The sequence below is a fragment of the Sciurus carolinensis genome, chromosome 12, assembly GCF_902686445.1.
Source record: "Sciurus carolinensis chromosome 12, mSciCar1.2, whole genome shotgun sequence".
NCBI lineage: Eukaryota > Metazoa > Chordata > Mammalia > Rodentia > Sciuridae > Sciurus > Sciurus carolinensis.
The window spans coordinates 101,823,883-101,836,186 of record NC_062224.1 but is presented as its reverse complement, the minus strand read 5'-3'; positions in this window follow the sequence as shown (position 1 = coordinate 101,836,186).

Here is a 12,304-nt window from a genome sequence, read left to right as displayed (position 1 = left end):
TTGGATCAACATTTACTGTCACACACTAAGTGCTGTGGTCACCGGCTGGCTAGGGGCCTCTTTCTGCTGGCTGCCTGATTGTTTCTTATTTGTACAGCCAGATGCCAAGGCAAAGTTGGGCAGTACAGTCTGCAGGAATCCAGCAAGACTCTTCAAGCTGGTAAAACCCTTCCATCTGGAACTTACCTATATGGGAGTATCAGTGCAGTTGCTCTGCCAGGAAACCTTCGTGCCTTGTCCAGCTGGGGAACTAGCATTCCTTAAGGGCCCTCTGCTCTGTGAGGGGCCCTCACATTGTAGGGGATTAATAATCTCTCAGTTATAATTAGAGTTTCCCCTATGCCTTACCTGCCCACTCCCTCCTCTGAGCCCCACTGAACTTTGGCCTTCTTCCCATATCTATTTCTCTCACTGGACTTTAAGTTTCCTGAGGGCAGAGATAATTGTCAGGTTTTTGTAACACAAGTGCCTAGCACAATGCCTGAGGCCAATAACAAATTGAACCGAACCACTCTTTTTTTTTTTTTTTTTAAAGATGTTTTTAGATGCTTATGCTTATTATATTTTTAGACAGACTGGGAATTACAGCCACTGCTAAAGGGAATTTTTCTAGGACATAGTATGTTAGTAGACACGTTTAACTCAGAGTTTTATGACTTTACTAGCTTTAGATACTAGTTTAGCAAGTTAATATCCCTGGAGTATCTCAATTTCCTGATCTATTAAAGGGCAGTGATAACTGTATCGTTGTCATAATTTTAATGAAATTAGGCCACTCTTCTGGCACATTGTAGGGGATTAATAATCTCTCAGCTATGATTAGAGTTTCCCCTGTGCCTTTAAGAACATATTTCCCCACAAAGATTTTTTTTTTTTTTTCATGCTCTATTGAAGTCTTGCTTTCCCCATAAGACCTCAAGATCCTCTAGATCAGGGATCAACAAATACTTTTTGTAAAAGGGCAGATAGTAGACATTTTAGGTTTTACAAGCTATGTGTTTCTGTTGCTTTTTTTTTTTCTTTTGTTGCTGTTGTTTTGTTTTTCTTTCTCCACAACCTTCTTAAAAGGTAGTATTCTTAACTCATGGGTTATACAAAAACAGGTCTCCAGCCAGATTAGACCCATGATCTATAGTTTGCTGAATTCTGCTGTACAGCAATAGATCTCAAACTAGGGTCTCTTGGCCAGCAACATCAACTTCTTTGGGGGAACTCATTAAAAATGCAAATCCTTGGGCCCTACCCCTGACCTACTGAATCAGAAACTGAAGTTGTTCCCAGCAATATGTGTTGTAATAAGCCCTCCAGGTGATTTTGATGCAGGTGTCCAACCTTAGCTGCATGTTAGAATCACCTGAGAAGATTTAGAACATGTCAGTACCCCAAGCTTCACACTATACCAAATCAGAAACTCTGGGATAGATGTTATTTAAAGGCATAGATGTTATTTAAAGCCCTGCAGGTGATTCAGTGTACAGCCATTGCTGAGAATGCTGGTATAAATCTGGGAGAAAGCTTTCACATCTGCAAAGAAAGATTTAGCACTGATAATATTGTCAAGGGTAAACAATACTTGAGAGTCTTCCTGTTTTGATAATTTTGGAAGGAATTTCACTATAACCAATTAATCAGAAAAGAGTTATTCAATACTACACAAAAAGCACCGTGTAGGTAAACTGGGAACTTTTTTTAAAGAATGTTGAGTCCTATCTACTGGTAAGCAATTTGCATGTAAAAAGCAAATTGTTCCATTTCAAGGAAGCTCATAATTTCAGTTTTATAAGGAAAGATCAACTCAAGAAACACCACCCCACATTTCCTTTTCCAAATGTCATGAGGTTAAACCCGAAGGATATCTTCATGATCATGGCTGCCTTGTTTGCTTCGTCAGTGCCACAAAGGGCTGGCTCCATTGCTCAATTATTCCACACGGAGTATGTTGTAGCATGTTTCATTCTGGTTTCAAAAACATATTTCCTCTACAAGTCTTCCGTGGAAAAACCTTTGCATGGTTTTAGGCTGAGAAGATAATTCTAGAGTGCCACATTTGACAAATGACATCAGCTAGCCTGTTCTAGCCATAAACCAATTTAGAACTCTTATGCATAATTTGGCTTCAGGTCAAGGTGGTGTAATATGAACCAGCAGAATATACAGCACAGCGTGTCCTTAGCAGCTATCCTAAAGATCAGCAAAACTCATTCCTGTAAGAGAAGCTCATCTGTGAAGCAAGGTCAAGCCCTGTGGTCCTCAGAAAAGGATCCCTGAACTGGAATTGCTCCTCGCCTGGAGGTGCTTCTGCTTTGCAACTTCGCTGTGGCCAACTGTGTCTGCTCCCCTACACCCATTCCTTCCTGCCACCAACTACTGCCTAGCCTTCTTGGTTGTAGGCATTCCAATTTTGCTCAGGAATCAACAGCCATTTTCTTCAGGGAACACTGGCCTCCTCTCCAGTCTCAGAGGTTGAATCTTGAGAGGGTATTTCTATTTCATTGTGAGTGATTGGTTTAAGAATAAGCATAGGACCCACAATTCAGGCCAATGAGACTTTAGAGAAAATCTGCAGGGAGAACTTCTGGAATATTCTTTGCTATTCAAAAGAAATGCAAAGAAAGTTTTTTATTTTGTTTTATTTTGAGTTTCTGGGGATTGAATCCAGGTTTTTACACATGGTAATCAAGTCCCCTCCCATTGAGCTACATCTGAGGCCCCAAGATGTTTCTCCTTTGATATAGTTGTATTAGGATATGATGCTTAGAGATACCTTAGCCATCTGGCAACAACAGGGAAATATGTCTGAAGCCAAAAGCCACCATGACAAAACAGATAATGTATTAGTCAGGGTTCTCCACAGAAACAGAATCGATAGGATATATATAGATATATGAGATTTATTACAAGACTTGGCTTACACAATTATGGAGGCCAAGAAGTTCCACAATCTGCCATCTGCAAGATGGAGAACCCAAAGAGCTGATGATGTAACTCCCAGTCCAAAGCTGAAGGCCTGAGAGTCAGGGTGGGGTGCTGGGATAAATCCCTGAGTCAGAGGGACTAAGCACCAGAAGCTCAATGTCCAAGAGCACCATTAACCATATAACCAGATCTGAAAGAACTTCATATTATAATTAGTGTCCACTAGCACATGCTTAGTAGCACTGGGGATTTTTCTGTTGGGGGAAAGAGTTTTTAATTCCTTTCTTAGTTTTCTCCCTGACTGACATAGCTTGTTTCCACATGCTATGTCTCACTGAGTACTTTATATTTGCCACTCTTACTCATGAAGACCTGACTGAATTACTAACTCTCTAGTCCATCCACACCAGACACCCATACTATAAAGGACAGGCTGTACCATGCAGGTGCCGCCATCTTTATTATCTGTTTGTTGTTGTTACCCTTGACATTGTCATCACCAAAGCCATCAGGCTGAACTCCTCCATAGCTTCTCTGTGTCCTGTGCTTCACGCAAAATAGGCCTTCAAAAAATGTTGGATGAATGCATGAGTGAGCTCTTTTTGCAAATAGAAGACCAGGGAGACGTGAAACGTGAAAATATTTGTGGCTTTATTTTTGAGATGGAAACTCAAATGCTAACTAGTTGTTTTGTTTTTGACACATTTAGTGAAAAACCAAAGGATGAAAAGTAGATACCAACCCCTCCCCGACAAAAAAGAAATGAATAAAATGTAAAATGCCCTCTCTCCTTTTTCTTGTTCTGTGTGCTCTCTCTGGAAGTTTTAGAATCTAAGTGATCTGACCTTGTGAATGTATTTAAAACAGGCATTTTGATGTCTGCAAGAAGATCTTTCTTTGAAGCCTAAAGAATTCCATCACTGTTAGTTACAAGTCTTGAATACATTAGGGGTGGAGGGTGGGGTGTGCGTGTGTGTGTGTGTGTGTGCGCGCGCGTGTGTGTGTGCCTGCCTGCGCATGTGCATAGTTGAGTATACACCTATGCCAGTTCTACAATATTTATTGGATAACTTCAAAGGCATGGACTGTATATGACATTGCTTTGAAGAAGCACATTCATTGAAAATGTCTCATCCAGCAGACAAGGTAGCTACAATAAAGAAAAGATTGGCTTTCTTCACCTCTGGGTACCTTTCCTGAGAGAAGGGCAGACTTTCAGGCATACATGGGCACTGAAGAAAATGTTCTCCTGCTTTCTTGTGGAAACTTCATTATCTGTCTCAGAGAAAGGAGGCTGCTTTGTGTTGGATTAAATGTCTCAAGAACCAGATCCTACTCACTGAGAGAGATTGAATGACCTCAACAGAGAAGAAGGTGCCCCACACTGAGTCCAGGTTCTAGGAAGCTAATATTGCTTCAGAAATTAAGTAGTGAGTGAGACAGCATGTCCACAAAAGTTCCATGGAGGCAGGGAACATGCCAGATCAAAGGAAAGACCAGGGTGAATGTGCTGCCTCAGTTCCTGGTCATCTGTGCAAGGATATAAAAATGATTGGCTGAATTACCAATGATTAGCACTAATCCTCCAAGCAACGTTGCTTGAATCTCTTCCCAACATTACTTAATGTTCCTTATGAAATAATGACTTGCTTATATGTCTGTGTCTTCCATTAAATTTTAAGTGCCTCAAAGCCTAGTCCATGTTTCAAATCATCTTTGAACCCCAGTGCCTGAAAATACTTACAGTAGCAAGCACTTGGTAAATATTTTGAAATGGAATTAAATCATTATGCAATTGTGAAAATGGCCAGACTCAATCAGTTGACAGATATTTACTAAGCCTCAAAGAAATAAGGCAGAGACTGTAAAGGAAAGTATTTTGCTTATATAAATGAGAAGAGCCAGGGGGTTGGAATCAGACTGACCATTCTTTGAGTCCCAGCTTTGTCACCACTGATTGTTCTAAGCTTGAAGTATTTAGTCTTACTGAGTCTTGGTTTCATCCTTTGTAATATGGGGATAACACATTTCTCAGTGGGTTGTTGGAAAGGTTAGATGGGGGGTGTTATGAATTGAATTCATATATTGAAGCTCTATCTCCTCAGTATACCAGAATGTTACGCTCTTTGGAAATAGGTTCATTGCAGGTGCAATTAATTAAGATTAAGTGTACCTACCCCACCCTACTCCAATGTGGCTGATGTCCTTATAAAAAGGGAAAAATTTTAAACAGATACACAAGAGGAACACTATGTGAAGATTGAGGGCGAGATCAGAGTGCCTACAGGTCAGAGATCACAAGCCAAGGAACACCCAAGATTGCCAGCAAACCACCAGAAGCAGGGGTGTGGATCACATTCTTCCTCGTAGCACCCAGAAGGAACAGACTCTACCAAAGACCTGATCTTGGTCTTCTAGCCTCCAGGGCTAGAAGCCACACTGTGGTATTTTGTTAAGACCCTCCTAGAAAACTAAACTAATACAGGTGGCATAAGTAGAATAGACAGGGCAATGCGTGCAATAATAGGTATTAAAAAATTGTACTTATTATTCTCTTTTCCTGTTGTACTTTCCTGGAAGTTCCCTGCTGGCCCCTGGTAGCCACTATTCTACTTTCTATCTCTATGAATTTGCCTGTCCTAGTACCTTATATAAGTGGACTCCTACAATACGTGTTCTTTTTTTGTCTAGCTTAGTTCACTTAGCCTGTTTTTGAAGTTCCTCCATTTGTAGCCTGTATAAGAATGTCATTCTTTTTAAAGGTGAGCAATAAGCCATTGTGTATGTACCGCATTTTGGTATTGCACTTATCTGTTGGTGGACTTTGTTTTTGTCTTTGGGCTATTGTGAATGATGCTGCTGTGAACATTTGTGTGCAGGTATCTGTTTGAGCCTCCACTTTTAATTTTTTGGGGATATATGTATGAACAGAAGTAGAGTTGATGGATCATATAATAGTCCTGTATTTAACTTTGCAAGGAAAAGCCAATTGTTTTCCACAGTGACTGTACCATTTTACATTCCCACAAGCAAGGAATAAGGGTTCCGATTTTTCCATATCCTCGACAACACTGTCTGTTGCGGGGTGTTAGTAGTAATCCCTCTAACGTGTGGCATATCCCTGTGGTTTTGAATCGCATTTCCCGAATTGTTGATGTTGAGCTTTTTTCATGTCTTTGGAAAAAGTCTAAATCTGTTGCCCACTTTTGCATTGGGTTGTTGCTTTTTTTGTTATTGAGTTCTAGAAGCTCTTCATATATTCTGAATATTGTTTACAAATACCTGATTTGCAAGTATTTTCCTCCATTCCATGGGTTGCCTTTTCACTTTTCTTATAATATCCTCTGATGAACAAGAGGGCAGAATGTAATTTTAAGCAAAGAACTGATATCTTCTCTGGAGGGTGGATTTGAGTGGGTCAAGGTCAAGGGGCTGGGAGACAGGTAAAACCATCACAACATCAGGCAAGAGATGATGGTGTCTGAACTTGACCAGAAAGAAATGGAAAGGAAACCTTACTGAGGAGGTAAAAAGAAAGAATTCTGGTGGTAGTATGGAGATAAAGGGGCAGAGGGAGGGAGAAGTGTTGGGAAACTTCTTCAATACTCAGCAAGAGATAATGAGAACCTGACCTGAGGGCACAGGAGTGAGAGGGGAGAAGATGGACAGATTTGATAAGAGTGAGTCCTAACTGATTGGATAGGTTGGGGCAGGGAGAAGTGATGGATGATTCCAAGCTTGGGCAACCCTATAAAATATTGCTTTAATTTACAGTTAACAACCTACATTAAATTAGTCTTTGACACAGACTAGTCTAGATGTGTCAACTCCGATAGTAAGAAGAGGCACTTGAGCTTGCCAGGAATCCTCCCTCCAACCCTCACTTTCCACTAGAATCAGTTCTTATAAAAAAGCATCTTCTGTGATTTATCTCTGCTGGCAATACCGATTGCAAATCGGTATGGGATAATAAATAAATGTTAGGAAGGATATGGGATGATAAATAAATGTTAAAAAGAAAGAAAGAAAGAAAGGAAAACCCAAGTTTAAACCTAGATTGCCATTTACTAGCTTTGGGATGTTGAATAAGTGACCTACACTCCATGAGCTTCCCATCCTCATGTGTTAAATGATAGCACTTTCCTTGTGGGGCTGTTTGAAAGATTAAATGCCAAGTGTCCAGGTGGCACAGTTAGTTCCTGCGCCTGGCACACAGAAAGGTCAAAGTTTGGTGGAGTGGATGTTTTACTCCATATCCAACAGCAAAGTTCTGTTGGATCTCAAACACGTTGAAGGCCAAGAGGAGCCATGGTAGCACAGCAGTGAACATAATGTGCTTAGTCCAGTCTCCTCTGCCTCGTGAGCAGGATGGAAGGATCCTACCCTGGAATCAGGAAACTCTGAATTTAAATCCCAACATGTCTATCAATTGACCCTATGGCCTCTTCTGCTCAATACCCAAGAGAGAGGACAGCAGCCAGTCCCAATGGTAAAGGGAACACTAGTCCCAGTGCTCTCAAAGAAATTTGCCACCATGTTTTGTCTGTCTTCGGAGGCGTTGGGTCCAGTGGAGGCGGCAGCTCCGCTCACTCAGAGCCCAGAGCTGCAGAATCAGGTTGAATCTCCACCCACAGGAAGATGGTAGTCCGCCTGGTGTATGCTCAGGTTTGCAGCCAGATGTTTATAGTGTCAGGAACTAGATTCTGTGTTAAAAGCTGCAGATCGCTACTGTGGGGAGGTGTGTTCTGAAGTGCAGGAGGGGCCCCATGGAGGCTGGGGTCCTCAGTTTGCAGGCCACTCTGCACCTCAGCTGTTCTGCCATGAGTGGTTCACAAGGTGACTTCCCAACAGCCTGTTCACTAACAAAAGGTCACAGCTCTTTGAAAACAAAAGTGAGAAGGATTTTGACATTGCCACATTTAAACAAGCCTTTCTGCTCCAAGTGTTTAGTTAGCAGGGATGATGTGAACCATAGGACGGTGCTGTGCCTTACCTGCTTATATTTCGCTAAAGAAAAGTCAACCAGATGGCCTTGGTCTTTCTCTATGGGCACAGAAGCACACAGAAAACTCCACTGTGTGTACGTGGTGTAGATGCTCCTCCTCCAGATCCAATGGCAAAGGTTCTGTTGGATCTGGATCTCTCCATATGTATTTGGAGAGAGAACCATAGAATTTTTGCATTTCTGGATAAGGCTAACCCAAGCTTCCAAGACTGTTCTTCTCCCCCTGTAGAAGGCAATATGGCGACTTTATGATTTCTTAGTGAATTCTCCTACTAATGCTGATTAACCTTTTATTGCATTTTGTCTGCCGTCAAAGGAGTTCTACACAGTGGAAGGTACTAGTCATAAATGCTTGTGTCCCACAAGCTGGCACTAACCTATACATTTTTAAAATTGGAATTAATGGCTGACATTAAATTTGGAAGACTTCACATAAAAATCTAGATTTATGGCCTCTCTTGATAAAACACAAGGGACTCACCTTTGCAAATGTCAATAACCACCTGGAGCTGAGAGGTGGCCGCCTCCTTCAGATGAGGGCGCCCCAAGTGCACCAGTCCCCACCCAGCCTGCCCTGTCATTTGACAAGTCCCTACAGGCATGTGAGTAAGGGACACTTTTGCACATTCCACACCATTTCATATACAAATAACCAACTAGCGAGTTGTTTATTTATGAAACACCTACTAAGTGTGCCTTACGGTCCTGGTTGCTTTCCTAATCCAGGGAGTGGGGACTTACTTTCACGATCAAGGCACTGATGATCTGGTATATGCTGCCCAATGTAAATTGCCTGTAGCCACATGAAGCTAATGGACTTTTGAAATACAGTTAGTCTGAATGAAGATGTGCTATAAGTGTAAAACGCACTCTGGATTTCAAAGATATAGTACCACGAATAATAAAATACGTCATTAATTTTTTTGTATCGATTCCACATTGAAGTGGTAATATTTTGATTCAATGGGTCAAATACAATCTATTATTAAAAGCCATTTTCCCAGTTTTTTTTTTTTTATTAGTTTCCAATGTAGCTACTAGAACATTTAAAGTTACATACGTGATACATGTTGTATTTCTATGGGATAGCCCTGGTCCTGACTGTGAAGGGTGTTCAGCAAAAATTTACCCAAACTCCCAGAAGTTGGTGTATCATGTGAACCCTAATGAAAATGAAGTATGACTCTAAACTGGTGAAATGTGACCAGATCTGTGTCTGTTACTTCATAGAACCAGAACGGCAGTGAGACACTTGTTCTTGAATCCCATTCTGACCCTTTCCTGCTGTGGTAGCTGATGCTCGTTGGTGAGGTTGAAGGTCAGGTGGAGAATGGGGAGTGGAGGCAACAAGGCTTAGGATTTCAAGATTGCTGGGAAGTTGTGTTTTCTTGGATCCTCTGAAAACCAAATGCCAAGTTGGGATTTAATATGCAAAGATTGTATTAGAGGAAAGGCTTGTGGGAGAGAAAATAGGGAGAGGCCCAGAGAAGGCTGGGTCAGCAAATCAGGCTATAATGAAGGAAAGAGGTGGTGGAAGCAGCCTAGGGGGCCAAGTGATCTAAGGAAGGTTCAGTAAATGGCCTTGGGGGTGGGAAGTGGGAGCACCAAGGAACGGGTTTGCCTTAGTAAGCCAGATGCCTGTGGTGAGGCCCCGCACAAACCCAGGGATAGTTTTCTGAACCAGCCCCTGGGGCCTGGGTCACTTGCCTTCTACCTAGCTGGAGATCTGCAAGCACTTTCCCACGGCTACCTTAGAAACCATCTGGTATCTAACAGGCTGATTAGTTAATCTAGAAAATCTAGAGCATAAAGACTTATAACCACTCCTTTCTCTCATATACTTAAAAAAGACCAGCCCCAAAGTAAATAAATTATAGCATAAATGGAAGTGCTGAATAAGCTTGCAGTGAGCAAAAATGAGGGTTCGAACTAAAAATCTTAAAGATCACTTTCAATTCCAGTAGGTAGACTTCTCTAATTGTTTTCAGGGAAAGATCTTAAAGGAGGGGACTCCTTTTTCAATAACCTTTGCTCTGGCTGCAGAGTAAAATGTTTACTTTGTAGACATAGAAAAATAAGGAAAATACATATTTTTAAAAGAGATTACTCCAGATCCTATCGCATAGAAATTGCCATTATTAATATTTCATTGTTTTTCAAAACACACAAGTTTTTATCTTAATTTATTTATGATCATATTACATATACAATTTTCATGCTCTTTTATAGTTTCATGTATCATAAATATTTTCCCATATCATTTAAAACTCCTTAGCATAGTACATGTTAGTGTGCATCTTTGATTATTCTTATGGTATATTGCTACAGGGCTAATTACTAGAGCAAAGAACATAGAACTTCTAATTTTTTTTTTTTTTTTGCAGTCCTGGAGATTGAATCCAGGGGTACTGTATCACTGATCTACATTCTCAGGTCTTTCTATTTTTTTATTTTGAAACAGTATCTCACTGATTTGCTTACAGCCTTGCTAAATTGCTGAGGTTGGCTTTGAAATTGCCATCCTCCTGTCTCAGCCTCCCCAGTCTCTGGGATTACAGGCAGGTGCCACTGCACCCGGCTCCTATATTTAACTTTGTAAGGAAACATCAACTGTTCTGCACAGTTTCTATTTTGCCAAATATAGAGGGTCTCGATCACCATGAAATACTGAGTGGTATATTGTAAAATATATTTCTTTGATTGCTAAGATGATGTGGATGATATACATTTTTGTAAATGAGAGCATTTTTGATGTCGCACTCACAATATTATCCAGTATTACCATTTGTCACAATGGGGAAGATTGATGGGAACTATATGAGGTCACATCAGTGCCTGCTTGTGGCTTCTAGGATTCCTTTGCATTTGGGTCCATGAGGCCTGGTCATTCTATAGTTTCTCTTCTTAAACTTCCAGAAAGTCTCTGTTTCCCATGATGCCTCAGAGAATAATTACAGTAATTCTTGGTCCCTCTGACTCAAGCTAGTATGATTAAGCCTCTATTCCTCACAATTAAAAAAAAAAAAAAAAAAAAAACCTAATTGGACACCAGGCACATCCTACAGGACTGAAAGAGACCAGGTTCTATCAGATAAGTAGCCTGAGGCGGTGGACATGGAACCCAGAGTGGATCTCCCAGGGAGGTAGGCAGCCCTGGCAGAGTTGGAATGCCCCCCCACCAGCAGTTGCCAGTGGAGGTTCCTGAGGGGTGACCCATGCTTGGCTGGGCTCAGCCTCTCTTCAACAGTCCCCCTAGCAGCTGAGTCTGGCGATCCAGTGGGATCTGCACGCTGAGCTTTGCCGTTTGGTGCCCTTGGTAAATTCTACCCTCGGCACTGCGCTGTCGGCTCCAGCTCCAGCCTCTCCAGCGCCTGGCAGGGTGAGATTCCACTGCAACTCCCTTCCCTTGCTCCCCAGTTCTTTCTTTTCCAAGTAATGAATGGAGGACTGTCCCCCACCACCACCACCAAAAAAAAAAAAAAAAAGAGTCCAGCTTCTTTGGAAGAGTCTCTAACAAGAATTTTTTAGACTTTTCTGGAATGTAGTGGCCCCTTAGCTGAGCTTCTGGGATGACAGAATTCCCCCCATTGTTTTAATTCCTTTGAGAGTAGATATTGCAGAGTATGAGGGGAATTAGGCCCTCCTCCTCCGATTCCTATCATGAGTTGAAAATTTCTTCTCCCAGTTTGTCTTTTTTATTTTTTCTCATTTAAAAATGGAAATAGTATTAATTTTTAAATAATGCCTCCTTATTGAATCTGCTCAAGTAATCATGGAAAGAAGCAATGAATGGGGATCAGTTGATAAAAAATCAGGACTTTGGATTGCTGCAAAGCCTTACTCTACATGAACCTTGGATAATCTCAGAACAGTAGGGATCACATGATTTCTTTCTTTATTTTTTGCTTCACACTTTTCTCCATACTTTCTTTGTTCTCTCTTTTCTCCCTTATGGTCAGTTCATATCAGGATACCCCATGGGTGACATCGGGAATAAGTAACTTACCCAATAAACACATTTGGAGCCCTACAACTTAGCTTTGAGCAAAGGATCGTAGGAGATCCCAGGGCTGGCTATCATGACTGCCATTGTAAGACAGAAGCAGGGCTGGATGTAGCCCAGTGGTTGTATTGTGTTCTTAACAGGGGCAAGTCCCCAGTCCAACTGCCAGGAACATTAAATAAATAAATAAATAAATTCATAAACAAACTTCAAAAGGCAAATACATGAAAAAACACACTCAATACGATCAGTCCATTGGTTTGAATATGAGGTATCCTTCAAAAGCTTCTGTTAAGGCAGGAATATTGCTATGGTTTGTATATTAGGTGCCCCAAAAGCTCATGTGTGAGATGATACAAGGTATAGAGGTGAAATAGTTG